Below are 22,231 nucleotides of genomic sequence, written 5' to 3'. Positions count from 1 at the left end.
ACGAGGTCTCACTCGTCATCTTCAGGCTGGTGCTTTCGGCTTCTTGTTACTGGAACAGAGCAGGATCTCAGTGTTTGAGTTCCTATAAATACTGTTGAGGGGGTGTGGTGTATAGCCTCCAATGTTCTGGGCAGAGAGGAAGTTCCCAGGCTAGTGTGCCTTTTCTTCTTTTGTTCCTTAATTACTTGAGGGATATCCTGAGTGATTTCTTGAGTGATATCCTGAGTACCACTTAGGTGGGTCATTAGGTGTGGATTAGTTGCTAAAGTCTTTGTGTCTTGACCTCTTGAACTTTGTGAAGAGTTTTTCTGAGAAGATGGCTGTACTGCACTTAGTTGTGCTCTGGCTTGGCTTCGTGTATAGGGGCGAGCTGTGGTTTTGTGGCTTGTGTCAGCCAGATCTGTGTAGGGATTGCAGGGGGGTGCAGCATCCGGAGGTGCCACCATGGTTTGGCTACTGGATGGTGTCTGTAATTTATCTGTGGAGAGGGTCTGGGTTTGGGTCTGGTGTGGTTGATTGGTGATGGCGTTCTGTGTGCCTCTGGATCTGGTGTCAGTTTTTGTGGGGAGGGCTAATTTCCAGATGTCTGGCAAGCGGGATGTGTCGTCACGCTTGTTCATGTTGTGAGGGTGTTTCTCTATCTCGATGGCTTCCATGATTATTCTCTTGTGGTGATGTTCCATGTTAAAGAGCAATTTGGAATCTGCAAAATTAATTTCGTGTCCTGTTTCTTTCATGTGTTGGAAAAGAGAGGAAGTTTTTTCTTCTTTTTTGACGGCATTCTTGTGTTCTGCGATACGTGCATTTATTCGTCTGTTTGTTTGTCCAATGTACGTGGCTGGGCAGACTTTGCAGGGTATTTCATAGACCCCTTGGTTTTCCAACTGGATTTTATCCTTGGGGTTTCTGAGGATATTGGCTATTTTTTGGTTGGTGCAAAAGGCTGTTTTGATATTGTGTTTATGGAGGATTTTGCTAATTTTATCTGTAGTGCCCTTGATATAAGGAAGGAGGGCCATGCCATTGTTTTCTTCTGTGTCTTGGTTTTTGAGAGATTCTGTAACTCAGTTGTCAAGTGGTCTTTGTCAGCCAGGCGTTTGGTTCTGGAGATGAGAGTCTTGTCCACAATGGACAAAGATACAAACAGATAGAAGGAGCACCTATGGGATCACCCCTCTCACCGGTCATCGCAAACCTGTACACGGGAAGGAAAAACTGGATAGCTTCCTCACACATCTCAACAGCCTACACCCCAAAATACAATTCACTATGGAAATAGAAGCCAACAACCAACTTCCCTTCCTTGATGTCCTAATCTACAAAAAACCTGATGGCTCCCTAGGACACACTATCTACCGGAAAAAAACACACACCAACCGCTACTTACATGCACAATCACACCACCACCCTGCACAAATAAACTCCGTAGCCAAGACTCTCATCTCCAGAACCAAACGCCTGGCTGACAAAGACCACTTGACAACTGAGTTACAGAATCTCTCAAATGTGTTAATTGCCAATGGATACCAGCAAAACAGGGTTACGAAGCTAATCCAAAAAGAAACACCCCCCAAAAACCAAGACACAGAAGAAAACAATGGCATGGCCCTCCTTCCTTATATCAAGGGCACTACAGATAAAATTAGCAAAATCCTCCATAAACACAATATCAAAACAGCCTTTTGCACCAACCAAAAAATAGCCAATATCCTCAGAAACCCCAAGGATAAAATCCAGTTGGAAAACCAAGGGGTCTATGAAATACCCTGCAAAGTCTGCCCAGCCACGTACATTGGACAAACAAACAGACGAATAAATGCACGTATCGCAGAACACAAGAATGCCGTCAAAAAAGAAGAAAAAACTTCCTCTCTTTTCCAACACATGAAAGAAACAGGACACGAAATTAATTTTGCAGATTCCAAATTGCTCTTTAACATGGAACATCACCACAAGAGAATAATCATGGAAGCCATCGAGATAGAGAAACACCCTCACAACATGAACAAGCGTGACGACACATCCCGCTTGCCAGACATCTGGAAATTAGCCCTCCCCACAAAAACTGACACCAGATCCAGAGGCACACAGAACGCTATCACCAATCAACCACACCAGACCCAAACCCAGACCCTCTCCACAGATAAATTACAGACACCATCCAGTAGCCAAACCATGGTGGCACCTCCGGATGCTGCACCCCCCTGCAATCCCTACACAGATCTGGCTGACACAGGCCACAAAACCACAGCTCGCCCCTATACACGAAGCCAAGCCAGAGCACAACTAAGTGCAGTACAGCCATCTTCTCAGAAAAACTCTTCACAAAGTTCAAGAGGTCAAGACACAAAGACTTTAGCAACTAATCCACACCTAATGACCCACCTAAGTGGTACTCAGGATATCACTCAAGAAATCACTCAAGATATCCCTCAAGTAATTAAGGAACAAAAGAAGAAAAGGCACACTAGCCTGGGAACTTCCTCTCTGCCCAGAACATTGGAGGCTATACACCACATCCCCTCAACAGTATTTATAGGAACTCAAACACTGAGATCCTGCTCTGTTCCAGTAACAAGAAGCCGAAAGCACCAGCCTGAAGATGACGAGTGAGACCTCGTCGAAACGTCGCCTAGACACCCCAACTTTTACACGGGAAGACACCCGAGGACACCAAAACCTGCATTCCTGTACCCGTGAAAATCTACGAAAGCAAATATCTCACCTCTACGGGGAGGAAACCTTCCAGCTGACAAGAACCTACGAGAAACTAGAAGTCCGAAGAGCCACCATCTTATGTGATCTCTTGTTCCTACGCAACTGCCGAGACAACAACTTAATTCCCACATGCTTCCAACTTAAATTCCATTCTAAAACCCCAGCTACCGAAAGGATCCTGAAACGAACTGAACTATCCCTAATCAGAAACGAACTACACAAGAAAAGATACCTACTAAACCAAACCAACAAAGATCTGCTCACTCTTCACCTCAAACTCTGTAACAAAATCCACCCTGCACTCTGGGACAAATGCAAACAACTAGCCGTCTGGAGAGCTGAAACGGAGACCTCACATAAGACAGACACACACACCAACAAACTCCACAGACTAGAGAAACGCCAGAAGCCCAGCCACCCTCCACAACAACCCATGAAACAAACAGTACATAACATATCAGACAGGATCCTCACCACAACTGAAACCAAAGTACTCTCCAAAGGTTTCAACTTTGCAGTCGCCCCGAGACGCATCCCCACGGAAAACATCATATGCGGAGTCGAAGCTAGCCTAACCAAAATCAACCCAGATGAAGCCAATAAAATCAGACTTGAAGTCACCAACATCCTCTGCTCCAGCAAACCACCCAGAAGCAATTTACACAAAGAAGAACAGAAAGCACTCACCAACCTGAGGAAAGACAACAACATAATCATTCTCCCAGCAGACAAAGGTAATGCCACTGTTGTAATGAACACATCGGACTACCAAGCAAAACTATCAAACCTACTCCAAGATCCTACCTACCAACCTATAAAAACAGATCCCACCACCTATCTGGAAAAAACCACCAAATCCAAAATAAAAGCCTCTCCTATCAGTGAAGAAATCCAGCTAAGAATCATCCCCAGAGAAAAATCATCCAGATGCCCCAAACTCTACGGCCTCCCCAAGATACACAAAGAAGGAACACCACTCAGACCAATAGTCAGCTCCATAGGCTCACCTCTACAAAATCTCGCTAAATTTCTCGCCAAGCAACTTCAGCCCTATGCAGAATCCATCTCTTCACACGTTCCAAACTCCTTCCAGTTCATAGAAACAATAAAGAAGCAAAACCTACATCCTAATGACCTACTTGTGAGCTTCGATGTTGTATCTCTCTTCACACAAGTGCCCATTAATGAAGCCTTGACAGCCATTCAAAACAAATACAATCCCCCCGAATACATCTTGGACCTGACCAACCACTGCCTAACCAACACGTACTTCATCCACAATGGACAAAGATACAAACAGATAGAAGGAGCACCTATGGGATCACCCCTCTCACCGGTCATCGCAAACCTGTACATGGAACACTTTGAAACCAATGCTTTAGACAAGTCAGAACACAAACCCAAACTTTGGCTCAGATATGTTGACGACACCTTTGTAATTTGGCCACACGGGAAGGAAAAACTGGATAGCTTCCTCACACATCTCAACAGCCTACACCCCAAAATACAATTCACTATGGAAATAGAAGCCAACAACCAACTTCCCTTCCTTGACGTCCTAATCTACAAAAAACCTGATGGCTCCCTAGGACACACTATCTACCGGAAAAAAACACACACCAACCGCTACTTACATGCACAATCACACCACCACCCTGCACAAATAAACTCCGTAGCCAAGACTCTCATCTCCAGAACCAAACGCCTGGCTGACAAAGACCACTTGACAACTGAGTTACAGAATCTCTCAAATGTGTTAATTGCCAATGGATACCAGCAAAACAGGGTTACGAAGCTAATCCAAAAAGAAACACCCCCCAAAAACCAAGACACAGAAGAAAACAATGGCATGGCCCTCCTTCCTTATATCAAGGGCACTACAGATAAAATTAGCAAAATCCTCCATAAACACAATATCAAAACAGCCTTTTGCACCAACCAAAAAATAGCCAATATCCTCAGAAACCCCAAGGATAAAATCCAGTTGGAAAACCAAGGGGTCTATGAAATACCCTGCAAAGTCTGCCCAGCCACGTACATTGGACAAACAAACAGACGAATAAATGCACGTATCGCAGAACACAAGAATGCCGTCAAAAAAGAAGAAAAAACTTCCTCTCTTTTCCAACACATGAAAGAAACAGGACACGAAATTAATTTTGCAGATTCCAAATTGCTCTTTAACATGGAACATCACCACAAGAGAATAATCATGGAAGCCATCGAGATAGAGAAACACCCTCACAACATGAACAAGCGTGACGACACATCCCGCTTGCCAGACATCTGGAAATTAGCCCTCCCCACAAAAACTGACACCAGATCCAGAGGCACACAGAACGCTATCACCAATCAACCACACCAGACCCAAACCCAGACCCTCTCCACAGATAAATTACAGACACCATCCAGTAGCCAAACCATGGTGGCACCTCCGGATGCTGCACCCCCCTGCAATCCCTACACAGATCTGGCTGACACAGGCCACAAAACCACAGCTCGCCCCTATACACGAAGCCAAGCCAGAGCACAACTAAGTGCAGTACAGCCATCTTCTCAGAAAAACTCTTCACAAAGTTCAAGAGGTCAAGACACAAAGACTTTAGCAACTAATCCACACCTAATGACCCACCTAAGTGGTACTCAGGATATCACTCAAGAAATCACTCAAGATATCCCTCAAGTAATTAAGGAACAAAAGAAGAAAAGGCACACTAGCCTGGGAACTTCCTCTCTGCCCAGAACATTGGAGGCTATACACCACACCCCCTCAACAGTATTTATAGGAACTCAAACACTGAGATCCTGCTCTGTTCCAGTAACAAGAAGCCGAAAGCACCAGCCTGAAGATGACGAGTGAGACCTCGTCGAAACGTCGCCTAGACACCCCAACTTTTACACGGGAAGACACCCGAGGACACCAAAACCTGCATTCCTGTACCCGTGAAAATCTACGAAAGCAAATATATATATATATATATATAAAATTTTCAACATTGTAAAACATACTTTTACATCTTATACAATTTTTTTTTACTTCCATCAGTCACATCTGAAAATTTTCTAATTTTCCCCCCACTTTATTTACATTTCTTACTTCACTATTACTTTTAAATATCATAACTAATGTCTCTCTTCTTTATCTTCTTTGCAATATTTCATATATTCCTCCTTACAAAACTTCTTCTAGTCCTACTAGTGTAATTTGTTGATTACAATTGTTCTTCAAATAGTTCGCATATTTATTCCAATCTTCTGTGAATCTCTGGTCCCGCAGGTTTCGAATCCTTCCTATCATCTTATCCAATTCTGCGTCTTTATCTTTTTGTTCACACACACACACACACACACACACACACACACACACACACAAAATGAATGATTTTGGAAGCAAGCAGACTCCTAAAGAAAACAGCATAACCACTAATCATCATTAGATTGCTGGGGCAACTGTGTCAGGTGGGTGGGGTACAAATAATACATCATCATCATCATCATCATCATCATCATCATTATTATTATTATTATTATTATTATTATTATTATTATTATTATTATTTCCCCCTAATGCTTCATTCAATTAAGCCAAGCCCAACTAGACTCTCCTATCTCCTCCTCTTTCTTCTAGACTCCGTCTGCAGTCAAACGTCAAGTGCTATTTTTCTGCCCCGCCCAGACTGAGAAAAGATTTCCAGTCAATAAAAAAATAAAGCCCCTTTGTTAAGACCCTGATCATCCATCCGTTGCCAGATGGTACACAATTATAACAATCAGTCAAAATTAAATACATATATATGCCTCCTAAATACATATATATGCCTCCTACTGAATGCATTTAGAAAGCAGAGAACGTTTCCTTATTCAGGGACAATAATCTATCTTTATATTTGTTTTTTTCTCCGTATACAATACATAGTGATCTAATAACTTTTTTTTTTACTAGATCTTTGAGAGTAGAATCCTTGATTATTTCATCAGTTCTTCTGTCACTCTCCACAGGAACCTGTGGGTAATTTGCTTAGTAAATTCTTCTCTACCCAGGAGGCATAGTAAGTCTTCCTCTGTATATGATTCTGAAGTTTCTACACAAAAGGTGTTAATCCCAGGGTATTATTAATAACATTGCAATGTTCTAATTATATATATATGAAGAAGGAGTGAAGGGCAATGAGCACATTTTAAGATAATTCTGGGTTTTGTATGTGGAGAACAGGGGAGGATTTTGATAATCCAGTCACATCGGCGATACTCTGCAGGCCATGCAAAAACTCATACTGCTTATATCACAACATCTCCACAGGCATTTCTGGCTCATATATTCACAGAATGAAAAGTCTTCTTTAAAAAAAACACCAAACGGGAGTATGCTTTACTTGGTAAGAAACGCTTTCTCATCCTGTCATTTCATACATATTTGACTGGCTGGTAAAAAGAATGCAACATTTCCCTCAGTGAATTGGATTAACTACAGAGGGGAAGATATTCTGATGCTTCTCTCAATGAGATTAGCAATAAGAGCACTCAGTTGGGCCGGTCAGTTTGAGAACTGCGTAACTCAATAAAGCAATAAACAAATGGCAGAGGGAGAATTAAATGCAAGAACAGAAACACCCCCAGTCGTAAGTGCTTTGGAGGAAATGAACCCTGGGTAGAACTCCATGACAAAATATTTCAACCATTGCAACTTTTCATAAAATCAGAGCTATTTTTGTTTGTCGAGATTCAACTTAATTACAGATTTGGGGTTCAATTTGTGTCTACCTCTTGAGTCACATATGGGACAAAGGTGGCGCTGTGGGTTAAACCACAGAGCCTAGGACGTATCGATCAGAAGGTCGGCGGTTCGAATCCCCGCGACGGGGTGAGCTCCTGTTGCTCGGTCCCCACTCCTGCCAACCTAGCACTTCGAAAGCATATCAAAATTCAAGTAGATAAATAGGTACCATTCCGGTGGGAAGGTAAACGGCGTTTCCGTGCGCTGCTCTGGTTCGCCAGAAGCGGCTTAGTCATGCTGGCCACATGACCCGGAAGTTGTACGCCAGCTCCCTCAGCCAATAAAGTGAGATGAGCGCCGCAACCCCAGAGTCGGCCACGACTGGACCTAATGGTCAGGGGTCCCTTTACCTTTACCTTGAGTCACGTATCCAAGAATTGACTTCTATATAGAATAGGCAATTTCCCCTTCTAATGAAGGGATGTGGCTCAGTAATACAGCACATGCTTTGCCAGAAAGTGGTCCCCAGTAAGCATCTCTAGCATTCCCAGTTGGAAAGACCAGGTGGCAAGTGATGTGAGAGCTCTTTACTTGAGATTTTGGGGAGCCATTACAAGTCAAAGCAGGCAATATTGGGTATATATATATATATATATATATATATATATATATATATATGTGTGTGTGTGTGTGTGTGTGTGTGTGTCTGAGCAAAGATGCTAACTCTGGAGTGGCTAAGAGAAATTGACTAGGGCAGCTTACCTGTGATTAATGTGTAGAATGGATAGTAAAACTACTTGGTAAAATTACATGACCTTGGACTTAAGCATCACAAAACATGATCCACACACAGAATTCAGAATCTAGCTAAGCATCGTATTATGGTCAGGACGACAATATATAACATATTTTTAGACCTCATAGTATTTGTAGCAGTTATTGGAAGAAAAAACTCTTGTGGGACCCTAAGTTGCGAGGTTTTCTTTATTTGTTATTTGAGATATATACAGTGGTACCTCGGGTTAAGAACTTAATTCGTTCTGGAGGTCTGTTCTTAACCTGAAACTGTTCTTAACCTGAGGTACCACTTTAGCAAATGGCGCCTCCTGCTGCCACTTTGCCACCGCCACGTGATTTCTGTTCTCATCCTGAAGCAAAGTTCTTAACCCGAGGTACTATTTCTGGGTTAGAGGAGTCTGTAACCTGAAGTGTATGTAACCTGAAGCGTATGTAACCCGAGGTACCACTGTAATTTAAAACCTCCAAGTGAGGTTATATTACACACACATACACAGCATTATTACAGATCCATACTTGTCTTGGAGAAATGAGAGAATACTAGAGTCTCAGTTTCCAAGTAAAAATAAAATTCTCTCTCTCCTTAAGATAGGGAATGAATGCTTGAAGGCACATACTGAATATATGCCCAGGAAGTGACATCTGTCTCAGTCTGTGATCAAAATTCCCAGCTCTTGAAGTTTCTATTTATATTGGGAGAAAAATAAGACAGCTTGCCTAACTCTTCCCTTCAAACACATAATCCAGAATTTTTAAACCTGTTAACTGTAAATTCTGAGACTATAAACAACTGAAAAGTCCCCATCTATTTTCTTCTTTCTCCTCCCCTCCCCCAGATTCTAACCTCACTTCCATTATGGATTCCCACCTCAAATATGTTAATTCATAAAATGGGTCCACACTGTGAAAAGGGCAGTGGAGTCAAAGAGTTGGCCATACCTTTAAGGTTACATGGGTCCGGTGTGGACGGTTGAACTGGGGGCGGGGGTTGTCTACACACGGGTTTCCAGTGAGCTGAACCCCTGACTGTACAGGGCCCCAATTCATGGAGAGGTCTATGTATGCAAACTTTTCTAGCTCAGACATCAACGCTCAACATGTGGATGTTCGAAACTGAGGCAGGGGAGCTCTGCCAGCCGCTTTCAATGCATGAATAGGGCTTAACTGATTCTCGCAGCTGCTCAAAACACTTTCTCCCCTCGGCTGCCCCGCTGTCAATCACCTAAAGAGCCCCACCAACTTTCTAACACACCCAGTAGGTGTCCTGATAGGAGAGTCACACCTTGCTCTGCAAGAAGAGGGGGCAAATCCAGGATTATCATCGCAGAACACAGGGTTCTTTGCAAGCAGGTCTTTGCTATGTAAATTTGCCATCACAAGAGGGAGCTCTTAATTGCTTTCTTGGTGAAGTCATTCTATCCAGTGCCTGAATCACAGAATCATAGAAGTGTAGAGCTGGAATGGACCACAAGGACCACCTAGTCCAATGTTTCTCAACCTTGGGTCCCCAGATGTTGTTGGACTACAACTCCCATCATCCCTGAGCTCTGGCCTTGCTAGGTAGGGATGATGGGAGTTGTAGTTCAACAACATCTGGGGCCCCAAGGTTGAGAAAGGCTGATCTAGTCCAATCCCCTGCAATGCAGGAATTTTTTTGCCCAGTGTGGGTGATTTAGATCATATGGAACGTTTTCTAAGAGCCCCCAAAATTCTGGGGACTGTAGTTTAAAGCTGTTGAGTGTTGTTAGGGGACACCCCCCAAAATTCACTTTACAGAAGTGGCCATATGTTCAGGGTGTGCCTTCAAGCATTCCTTCCCTATGTTAAGGAGGGGAAATGTTTTGTTTTTTTACATAGAAACGGATACTCTAGTGTTCTCTCATTTCTCCAGCTGAACATAAGTATGGGTCTATAACAATGGTAAAGCCATATTCTGCCTTTCTAGGAAAAAAAAGACACGCACCCGAATGCCTTTGTATTTAAGTCAGAAAAAGCTACCTATGAGGATACATGCTATATATCCAGCACATAGCCTCCAACATTTCTCTGATGAAAATAGGGACATCCTATTCCACCATCATAATATTATTTATACACTGGTTGTCAGGGAACTGGAGCCAGAGAAGGGGGAGAGAATGGGAACTTACCGGGAGAAAGCTCCTTTAATAAGTAGTTGCTCCTCCTTGGACACGGAGCATAGGCGCCGACTCCATGGGGCCTGAGGGGGCCCGAGCCCCCTCAAAAATTCGTTTGGGGGGGCTCTGCCCCCCCAATAATTTAAGAAAATTATTAGTTATATTATGCTTTGTAAAATCACAAAATTATGTTGGTATTTTTTATTTTCCTTGTTTGACGATAGTTACCTTTTAAAATACATTCAATAATGAGTTAAAACAAAGCCACTCCCGATCTAGAGAGGGGGTGGGGTTGCGGGCTCTCGACCCATCAACAATCTCACGGGGCTGGCGTCAGCCCCGCGAGAAGCGGGGATTCCCCCAGCTCATTAATATTCACCGCCCACGGCGGCAGCCAATCGGCTGCCGCAAAGGGCGGGCCCTCACAGGTTCACTTAAGGTCGGGGCGGCCCGGGGCTCGCCCCTTTCGTTCCCCCAGCAGCAGCGGTTTGGAGGTCTTGGCCCCCCCAATATTTTTTATAAGTCGGTATGGGCCCCCGCCCCCCCCCAATATTTTTTATGTCGGCGCCCCTGACGCGGAGGGTGACGAAGAACTGTCAGGAGGTAATGAATCTGAGAGGGGGCAGGCACTTCTGCGGACAAGCCACTCTCGTCAGAGCGGAAGGAGGGGGGCTGGGCTTAGAAGGTGGTTATGCTGGGGAAAATCGAAAGGAAGTTTAGTCGGGACAACTGACCCACCATGAATGAGTCGAACTTTTGAACTGCTTGTACATAGCTTCAAAGGAGCAATAAATCCTGTAAATATGGCTGGATTCCTGGACTCTTATCTTTGCTAGCACTCCACTCACAACTCATGGCTGACACTGGTTATCTGACTGGGTTGCCCCAGCCACTCTGGGTGGCTTCCAACATATATAAAAAATAATAAAACATTTAAAAAAACTCTCTACACAGGGTGCCTTCAGAAGTCTTCTAAAGGTTGTATAGTTACTTATCTCCTTGGCTCAGCGGTGGCAAAACTCCATACCCTCCAGCATGACTCCAACCCTCTGATGAAAATAGGGACGTCCTAAGGAAAAGCGGGACATTCAGGGATCAACTCAGAAACCGGGACGGCTTCTGTAAATCCAGGACTGTCCCTGGAAAATAGGGGCACTTGGAGGGACTGCTAGTAAACATGTGGTTTGGACCTTGATGGCATTTTTTAGGAGAAAATTCAATTTAACACATTTATATGGGAGTTCCAAGCACATATTAAAGCCGTTAGGTAGCTTATAAAAAGGATTAGGTAAATTAATTGTCTCTAGGTCTGTCGCTGGCTATAGTCCATGATAGTATCTCCAGATGCCTGTGAGCTCCCAAATGCATCTGGTTGGCCATAACTGTAAAAAGAATATTGAACTGGACGGATCAAGTCTGATCAGATGCAGCAGCACTTTTCTTCTTAAGTTCCCAAAACAAGTCTCAGAACAGGGATGCCACTGACAGCAGCATCACACTTGTTTATAGGCATCAGTCTGTGTGCATGAACATAGCCAGAATCTAATAAATTTGTCCCATGGTTTTCATGAGACAAATTTAGGAATTGTTCTCTATGTGCGAGGCTTCGTGGGAGCTATACAGAAGGTGGCTGAGGCAAGGCTGAAAGAGGAGAAATAATATGGAGGAACTTTGGGAACAGGAAAAGTGCCTTTACCACAACTAGCCCTTTGTCCACACACATACATATGACAGCAGGGCTTCTAGAATAGGGAATGAGTTTGTAGGGCCTCCTTGATTTACGGCACTTTGGTTTTAAAACAAATTAAGCACATACAGATGGCGCTGCACTGGAAAATTTGACTGGTTCCAAACTGGTCTTCATTTTCTTCCTAGCAAAGTATTTAATTGATCAATCAATTTAAAGATTTATGTACAGTCACACAAAGTGTGTGTGTGTGTGTGTGTGTGTGTGTGTGTGTGTGTGTGTAATATTTATTGAAAAGGTAGCAATGGTGGTGCCACAAAGGTGCCTCTAGGGAGGAAATTCAAAAATGAGGTGCCACCACTGAGAAGGCTCTCTGTCTCAATTTACCTCAGGGACCTAGAGGACAACCTCCCACTCTAACCTCTGGTACATAGATCTTAAGCCTTGTAGGGCTTTCAAGGCAAATGCCTGCACTTCAGATTGCGTACCTGGAACACATAGCTACCATCAACCACTGAAAGTCTAATGAGCAAAAGGGGGGGGGGAAAGGAGCTGCATATTTCTGTGAATATGCAGGAATCAAGTATTAGCACTGGGAAACCTGCTCAGCTAGGGATTATTTATAGACAAGCTGAATGTTGAATAAACGTAACCCAAGGATTAATTAGCTAAAGCCTTATGTTAACCAAAAACGAAGAAAGAAAGGCAACACTATCTGGTTAAATATTAAGGAGTCTGTTGTGTGTGCTTTCAGGATCCAGTTGCAGTTTCTCTGCTAACACAACGTAAAGGGGAGGGGGTACAAAGTGGTCAGAAAACCCTGATGTCTGAAGTTTATTAAAAATCATAAGGTAACTTGGAAAGTGCTGGTGTCCACTAAAAAAGAGAGGTGGTTTCTGCCACCCTCCGATCCACCCACTGTGTAATCCAGTCCAGTTATCCCCAATGCCTTGCTACAGCCCTGCAAATTGTTCATGCTCTGCACACTAGTCTGACATTTACATAAGTAATTGTTTAGGTTCGCAGTTGCACATTACTAATTTATATCTTGCACAGAGCAAGCTCTGGAGGCAAAAAAAGCAATCTGTTAAGTTATCAGCCCATAACTCTGAGGAAGAAAGAAAGGCAGCAAGACATTTTATCCTCCTAGGAAAACTAATCCCATATGCTGAGTGGAAAAAACAGAAGATGTAAATGCTCGCCGCTTAACAAACGGGTGAGTAAAATTATGAGCCACACTGAAGGCATAAATCTGTACCAACTATCTGTGGAAGGTTTCGGGCAGGGTCTCCTTTTGAGCAGGGGAATAAACGGGGAACCGTTTCAGAAAGCCACGTTCGGCTTTGGACGGTGTGTGAGGCAATAAAAATGAAGGTGAGAGACCTCATGGACACCTGTGGTTTAGGAGATCGATCTTCTAGGTCTCCTTTGACAAACAACCACTAGCCCTCAGTACTGCAGACGTGGCCTCTTCTCTGTCATGCGGGTCTACATAGACCCCAAGGTCTGTACTTGATGAGGGGAGAGGGAGAAAAAATAGGAAAGAAATTACAGTGGTGCCTCGCAAGACGAAATTAATCCGTTTCGTGAGGCTCTTCGTATAGCGGTTTTTTTCGTCTTGTGAAGCAAGCCCATTGACAGCTTAGCGGATTAGCGCTATTAGCGGTTTAGTGGCTTTTAGCGGCTTATCAGCTTAGCGGATCAGCTGATAAGTGACTTAGCTGCTTAGAAAAAGGGGGGAAGGGGGGAAAACCCGCAGGAACTCAGAAGACATTTTCGTCTTGCGAAGCAAGCCCATAGGGAAATTTGTTTTGCGAAGCGCCTCCAAAACGGAAAACCCTTTCGTCTAGCGGGTTTTCCGTCTTGCAAGGCGTTCGTCTTGCGGGGCACCACTGTATCTTATTTTGAATTGTTCATTGAATTCTAATTAAGCAATCCCTAGTGTGTATGTCCCATCTTCTAATGCAGATGCTATTGTCTTGCCTGTGGTTATTTTTTGCTTCAGTGGCCCCTGCTAAATCATGACCCTTTCTTTCTCCTGCTCTCACGCACCATCATGTCTTCTATCCTGCCTGGACAGATTCTACAGAATATTTACATCTCCATCTATCTGTGCCATGAAGGAAGGACTACCATACAAAGGATGCATCATTTAAGGCATGGGTAGGCAAACTAAGGCCCGGTGGGGCGAATCTGGCCCAATCGCCTTCTAAATCCGGCCCGCGGATGGTCCAGGAATCAGCGTGTTTTTACATGAGTAGAATGTGTCCTTTTATTTAAACTGCATCTCTGGGTTATTTGTGGGACATAGGAATTCGTTCATTTTTTTCCCTTTTCAAAATACAGTCCGGCTCCCCACAAGGTCTGAGGGACAGTGGACCGGCCCCCTGCTGAAAAAGTTTGCTGACTCCTGATTTAAAGGATATAAGAAGATTCCTGCCCACTCCATCAGTTCAAAAATCCATCTACCACACAGCAATATGTTTCCAATAAAGGCCAGCCAGTTGCTTCCGAGAGGCCGCACAAGGATGGTGTAACACAGGGTGGCCCAACCCACAGCCTTTGGGCTGCACGAGGCCGATTTTTTACCAGTCCTCAGCAACAACGTAAACTATTAGGGGGGAAAATGTAAGTATGATCATCTCTTGATACCTTGAGTACGGTATCAGAAGCAATAGCTTTCAGTGCCAATAGAGGGCACTGAAACATGGCATGACTACCAGGGATGCCAACTTCAATAAAATATGGGAGGGGCAGGTAAGCCCCACCCCACATAACTGATCCCAAGATGTGGTCTATGCACACCATTTGAATGGCAATGCCCATCAACGTGGGGGGCAGCCCCCTCAAATATTTTATTGGGGGAGCCAAAGGGACCTCAGCAACTAGGAGTTGGCTCCTATGATGACTACATATACGTACGACATCACTTGAATCTTCACCTGCTTTTGCATTTTGTAATTAATTATATATATTCAATTAAATCTATTGTGTATATTCAATATTAACTATATTACAAAAACTTTAATTTGTGATACAGAAATTTAATTCAGTGTGTGGGCCAAGGGTTCTGTGTTGAAGTACTCTTGTGGTCCACTAAGTTCTTCTTTTAATCTGAATGCCACCCAGATCACCCCAAATCTGTTCATTTGCTCCCAATTTTCCAACAGATTCTGCTCTGGAACAATTCCATTATGCTCATTTAATACGCTCCATATGCTCCATTTCTTCATAATTCACCCAGAAATATTGGAGACCCTTAGATAAAAAGATCTGGGGCTTGTGCGTCATGGGCCCAGCCCCTCTAGGAACAAAGTTTGGCAAAGGGTTTGGCAAACATTTCTGCCACGAATGAGATCCTCAAGCCATCACAGTGCTGTGTACACTAGAATTTGCATTGCTCTCCAAAGACATTGCAGAGCATTCTGCAAAGGGCTTTTCTTCATGTTTAAGTAATGTTGTGCAATGTAATGCCAACAGGTGCTTTCCGTGTCGAAAAGAGATCAGAGCTGAAAGTGGCTGGATAGGATTGGTACCGCGAATCTCCTCTCAGCCGGCAGTCTGTAAGCTGAAGCGGCTGTGTAACAGAAGAACAATGTCTGGGAGAACAAGTAGTTGCAAGTTGACTTGACGGCAGTGCTTTGTGAACAGCAGTAGGTAGCCGAAGAAGGCAGCCTAGGACGCAACTGCATATATATAACTGGTGGCCATAATATCCTCGAGCCAGAGAGAAAAAGATGCCGAAGAAGAAGAAGGAGAAATGTGAATTAGAGGTCATTATGGAACATGGTTTGTATGGAATCACCTGTATTTGGTCACCATTTCTTGGACTTTGTGGGAAACAACTTGGCTTTAAATTCATGCCCAATGCTCAATGAATATGTATTTGAGATTCCTTTGCAAGAAAAAGCAAATCAGTAATTTGCACACTGTTAAGAATAGCAAAGCAGGAAAAAATAGAATTGCACATGGTTTTAAACTTGATTTATATAATGAAATGATTTTAGAATGTTATATTATTTTACTGTTGTTAGCTTCTCTGAGCCCAGCTTCGGCTGGGGAGGGCGGGATATAAATAAATTATCATCATCATCATCATCATCATCATCATTATTATTTTTCTCTAGCCCAAAGTTAGCAGATGTTTTCCCCACCCCCTTTTATGAGTTATCTACTATTATGCTGAAGTACTAACAATAAACGTGATCCTTCCATTTGCTGTTTTGCAGTCGGGATGGAGATAGATGGCCAACTGGAGAGCGACTCAGAAAGTGAAGGTAAATGATAGATTAATAGCAGCTGCCTTTAATGGTGTTAAAGAATTTATTTTCCCAAGAATTACATGCAGGTTGTAAACTGATGCATACAGGCAGTGACATAAGCAATTGTTCAGTGATTGCCAGCCGTCGGGGTGGGGTGGGGGTGGGGGTGATTGCCTTAAAATGGGTGGCTAATCATTTTCAGGCTGATGGTTTGGGCCAAAAGAGAGACCAAAAGGAACTGGGGGTGGCAGTGGGGTGCATTCAAAAATGCTCTGGTTTCTCTTCTGATTATATAAATCTTTCCCCTTCCATGAAAATATTTTGGTGTCACACAATTGCAGCTGGGAACTCGTGGGGTGGTCAGTATAAACATATATATATTATTAAGGGGGAAATAAGAATTGTAAAACATGGGCAAATTTGGGAGTTCCTTGGGAGCCCACAAAACAATTTTTTGGCATCATGGCATGATAATGGAAGACCCATAGGAGCAATCATTACATGCATACATGCATAAAGTTTTTTTGTTTTTTGTCTAAATGGAAATGGTTTTTAAACTAAAAACTGGGGTGGAAGGCTCTTGGAAGGCTACAAAAACACACACCCTTTTGACATTATGGCAGTGTTTCCCAACCTTTTTTGGGCAAAGGCACACTTGTTTCATGAAAAAAATCTCGAGGCACACCACCATTAGAAAATGTTTAAAAAATTAACTCTGTGCCTATATTGACTATATATAAAGTAACTCTCTTTAATAGGCATCAAATAAACACAAAGAAAGTATTTTATAATTACTTTATTATGAAATAGTAAGTACCGTATTTTTCGTCCCATAGGACGCTCCGTCCCATAGGACGCACCTACTTTTTTGGGGGGGGGGGAAATAAAGGAAAAAAATTTTTCCTTTATTTCCCCCCCCCCCAAAACCAGGTCGGGGAACAGTGGGATGGCGGTGCTGCACCTCCCCGCTGTCCCCCGAGCTTGTGGGGCTGGCCCGTGTCTGCCTGGCGCGAGGGGCGCTCTGCCAACACCGAAGGGCGCCCCGTGCTCCGCGCTGCCAGCTGCCGCCCGCAAGCCTTGCGCTCCTGGGGGGAGATCCCCCGGGTGCGCAAGGCTTGCCGACACCAGCGCGGAGCACGGGGCGTCCTCCGAAGGGCGCCCCGTGCTCCGCGCTGCCAGCTGCCGCCCGCAAGCCTTGCGCTCTCGGGGGGAGATCCGACTCGCCCGCCTCCCTCCCACGGCACACCAGGCAACGTCTCGCGGCACACTAGTGTGCCGCGGAACACCGGTTGGGAAACACTGCATTATGGTATAACAGTGCAGGACCATAGGCATAATCAAAATAACAAATTGGAGGAGCAAAAAAAAATAAAATTGCAGGTCCAGATGCAGCCCATGGGCTACCTCTGCCTTAATACACAGTCTCTGGTTCTTATCAGGAAGTACTTTTGCCTATTAAATGAGTGGGATTCTATTCTATGGGCTGAGTCAAACATTCTTAGTGTAACTGACAATGTCAATGGTTTGGAAGGGGTACAGCAGATCATCTACAGTGGAACCTCTACTTACAGACGTAATCAGTTCCGGAGGTCGATCCAGGTCGCTGGTAGAAGCGCCATTGTGTGCAGGCACATTTGGCGGCAGCATGCTTCTGCAGCCTCATCTGCACGTGCGCAAATCACAGCAAACCCAGTATTTACTTTCGGGTTCCCATGGTCACAACTTGGATTGGGCCCAAGTAGAGACGGCCATAAGTAGAGGGTCTACTGTGCTTCATCCCAAAAGAAGAATCAAAGTGTGCTGGACCTGGAGTATCCTATCAGATGCATGCCCACCCGTTCACCTGAGAGCCAAGAGATTCCATCACCACTCAAAGGCAGCTGATTCCAATGAACTCCACTTGCAGTTAGGGAGTTCTTTGTAATACTGCATTGATACTTTTGTGCTGTGGCACTGGTGAACTACTAAATCCATCCTGGAGGGCTAAGCATGGGAGTGGAGCTGCAATGGAGTACTAAATTCACAAATTTATAGTTTTGGCAAGACTTACGGCAGTGATAAGAGAAGAAACAAACCAAAAACTGATAGAGTGGGATTGTGTAAAGGCGTATATGAAAAAATATGGATGTGAGGGCAATCTGGCTGTGACATCTGTCACCCCATTGATCGCCAGGGTTGAATCGGCTGATCTGGCTGGCTAGGTGGGTGTCCCCTTCCTTCCTCACCGCTCCATGTGCGTCCCTCCTGAAGCTGCACACTCGGTGGAAGAGGACAACCATCCCAGATAGGAGTGTACCGTTCTTCGTTCAAGGGTATATGGTATGAAAAAAGATTGTTCTGGTATAAATATATTGATATGCAGTGAATGAAGTTTGCAGGGTAAAGATAAGGAGGAATTGGTTATAAGAGGTATAAAGGTAAAACAATATAAATAACACAACAATCAAACTTAAAATGAGAGAAGGAAGTCATATACGGGTGGAGGGAAGTCATAGAATCATAGAGTTGGAAGAGACCACAAGGGCCATCGAGTCCAACCCCCTGCCAAGCAGGAAACACCATCAGAGCACTCCTGACATATGGTTCTCAAGCCTCTGCTTAAAGACCTCCAAAGAAGGAGACTCCACCACACTCCTTGGCAGCAAATTCCACCGTCGAACAGCTCTTACTGTCAGGAAGTTCTTCCTAATGTTTAGGCGGAATCTTCTTTCTTGTAGTCAAGATTATATGTAATTTTGTTTGGACTTTTGTATTATGGATTGATATTTTTCCTTTTTCATTTGTGGCTGGTTTTTTTCTGGTTTTTTGTTGGTGTTGTCTATTCTGCTTGTTTTCAGTTATTGTAATTAGCAATTTAAAAAAAAATAATCCACAAATTTCCTATAAGGGAATCACCCGTGGTATTGCCTACCATGTGAATGTCTTAAAAGTCCCTCCTAACATACTTGAAATAATAGTATTATTAACCTTTAGGGCACTTGACTGACTGTTATGATAGATGCACAAGTTTGTTATAGTGGTGTGATACAAAAGCAAGGCTGATCCAGAGACCACGACAGTCATTGAGGATGTTTATTCAGGCATCTGATTACTTGTCTGTACTAGTAGGCTATTCCTTATTAACTGATGGGAGTTTTAGTGAAAACAAGCATTTCTCCCTTAGATACAGATGAGGAAGAGGATGAAACGATAGTCAGAAGGAGGAATACAAAGGAAACTGCTAAGGCAACAAAAAAAGAAAATGAGAGGGATGCTGACGATGAAAGTGAAGAGGATGATGGAGAGAGTTCCAGGAGGAAGAAAATAAATAAAAAGAAAAATCAGAAAGTGGGGGGTGATGTTGCTGGAGATGAAGAAAGTGAAATGGAGGAAACAGCAAAAGGCAAGAATAAGGGAGGAAAAACTGTTTCCAGCAAAGAGCAAAAAGATGCTGCAAACAAGAAAACAAAAGGGAAGAAGAAGAAAAAGAAAAATGCAGATGAGAGGTAAAGACCACAAAATATGCTTAAGGACTTTGATATTTGGGCATTGAGTACAGATAACTATTTACAAAAAGTCTATGCTTTTCTATCAGTTCTGAGTGGCACACAGACATTTAAATCACTGCTTTTCTTAGCAAAATAAACATCTGTGGAGTCCATTGCTTTCCCAGCACCACTTCTGTGTACTTCACGAAGATAAATTGAGATTTAATGATGTGTGCCTTTCAGGAGTAATGCAAATACAGTGGTACATTGGTTCTCAAACTTAAGCCGTTCTGGAATTCCATTCCAAAACCAAAGCATTTCAAAACCAAGGCACACTTTCCCATAGAAAGTAATGCAAAATGGATTAATCCGTTCCAGACTTTTAAAAACAACCCCTAAAACAGCAATTTAACATGAATTTTGCTATCTAATGAGACCATTGATCCATAAAATGAAAGCAATAATCAATGTACTGTACTATACAATAAATAAGACAGTATTGTAGATGATTAAAAAAAATTCTTACCTGCACTGATGATAGTCATTGTTTGAATGGGGGGCTTTTATCCATTTCCGCAGTCACCCAATCAATCAATCAATCAATCAGTAGCTGAACTGGGTTCCACAGAATCACAAAAACAAATTAACCGGAAAAGCCTCAAAATCTAAAACGCAAAATAAATAGCAAAAACAAAAGTGTCAAACTTAATCCGTTCCGGAAGTCTGTTTGACTTCTGAAATGTTCGAAAACCAAGGCGCGGCTTCTGATTGGCTCTGGGGCCCCTGAAACAATAGCCAACAACCGCATTGAACGGTGCCCTTCAGCTCTCTATATTGGACAAACAGGCCAAACCCTACGTCAAAGGATAAATGGACATAAATCTGACATCAGGAATCACAAGACAGAGAAACCAGTAGGAGAACACTTCAGTCTCCCAGGACATTCTATACAAGATCTCAAAGTAGCTGTCTTATTACAAAAGAATTTCAGAAATAGACTGGAAAGAGAAGTTGCTGGATTGCAACTTATTACCAAACTTTAAACCATGGGGAGACCTGGTCTGAATAGAGACATTGGATTCTTATCTCATTACTGAAATTGAAATACTTTATTGTCACTTGTACAACTTGTATACAGTGAGATTACTCATTTACTGACACACACACACCAAACCCGAAAGTCAGTTGCCCTGTTGTTATCTTTTCATTCAGCAGTCTAACAACCCACGGATAGAAGCTGTTCTTTACCCTGTTGGTGCGACTAATCATGCTTCTATATCTTCTGCCTGAGGGCAGGAGATCAAGAAAGTGCTGGCCAGGGTGTGAATCATCTCTGAGAATTTTCCTCACTCTCCTGAGGCAACGTTCTTCCGCTATTTCATCCAGCAGATTCACGGGACAGTCCATAATATCTTGTGCTGTATTCACCACCCTCTGTAGGCATTTCCTATCAGTTGATGTCAAACCAGCATACCACACTGTGATGCAGTATGAAGGGATACTTTCTATTGTGGACTGGTAGAAGGAGATCATCAAATATTGATTGACATCTTTCTTTCGCAATACTCTGAGGAGATGGAGTCTCTGTTGGGCTTTCTTAACCACTAAAATGCTGTTTTTAGCCATCTCACTCCTTGCGTTTTCCTGTAAGACCAACTGCAGTCATTAACAGTCATCAACAGGTTTACCACACCTATCAGCCAATCACCCATTCCCACCACCTTTCTGAGTAATACCCCTCCCCACCCTCTCACTATATATAAGAGTCTGGTGACTTCTGTTTCAATGTATCTGAAGAAGTGTGCATGCACACAAAAGCTCATACCAATGACAAACTTAGTTGGACTCTAAGGTGCTACTGGAAGGAATTTTTTTATTTTGTTTCGACTACAGCAGACCAACATGGCTACCTACCTGTAACCGCATTGAACGTTCAGCTTCTGAAAAACATTCAAAAACTGGAACACTTACTTCTGGGTTTTTGGTGTTTGGGAACCAAGGCATTCGAGAACCAAGGCACCACTGTAGTCTGTTGTGATTTTTGCTATCTAATGAGACCATTGATCCATAAAATGAAAGCAATAATCAATGTACTGTACTATAAAATAAAAAAGACAGTATTGTAGATGATTAATTTTTTTAAAAAAAATTCTTACCTGCACTGATGATAGTCGTTGTTTGGATGGGGGGCTTTTATGCATTTCCGCAGTCACACAATCTATCAATCAATCAGTAGCTGAACTGGGTTCCGCACAGTCACAAAAACAAACTAACCGAAAAAGCCTCAAAAACAAAAACACAAAATAAATAGCAAAAACAAAAGCACCAAACTTAATTCCATTCTGGAAGTCCGTTTGACTTCCAAAATGTTCGAAAACCAAGGTGCAGCTTCTGATTGGTGCAGGCGCCCTGGAAACAATAGCTGGATATTGGACGTTCGGCTTCCGAAA

At 43.2% G+C, this 22,231-nt stretch overlaps 1 protein-coding gene and 1 long non-coding RNA gene across 2 annotated transcripts in view; one reads left to right on the top strand and one right to left on the bottom strand.

Moving 5' to 3' along the window:
- LOC309353577 (transmembrane channel-like protein 2) overlaps window positions 1-22,231 on the top strand; it is a 134,017-nt gene that overhangs the window by 66,117 nt on the left and 45,669 nt on the right. The gene's annotated exons all lie outside the window — the stretch shown is intronic.
- Window positions 1-22,231, bottom strand: part of LOC309353640 — a 103,357-nt gene that overhangs the window by 56,577 nt on the left and 24,549 nt on the right. The window lies entirely within an intron of this gene.

Source organism: Podarcis melisellensis, assembly GCF_964234715.1.
Source record: "Podarcis melisellensis genome assembly, chromosome: 12".
In the NCBI taxonomy this organism is placed as follows: domain Eukaryota; kingdom Metazoa; phylum Chordata; class Lepidosauria; order Squamata; family Lacertidae; genus Podarcis; species Podarcis melisellensis.
The sequence above is the reverse complement of the archived record's forward strand: the minus strand, read 5'-3'. Positions and strand labels throughout refer to the sequence as shown.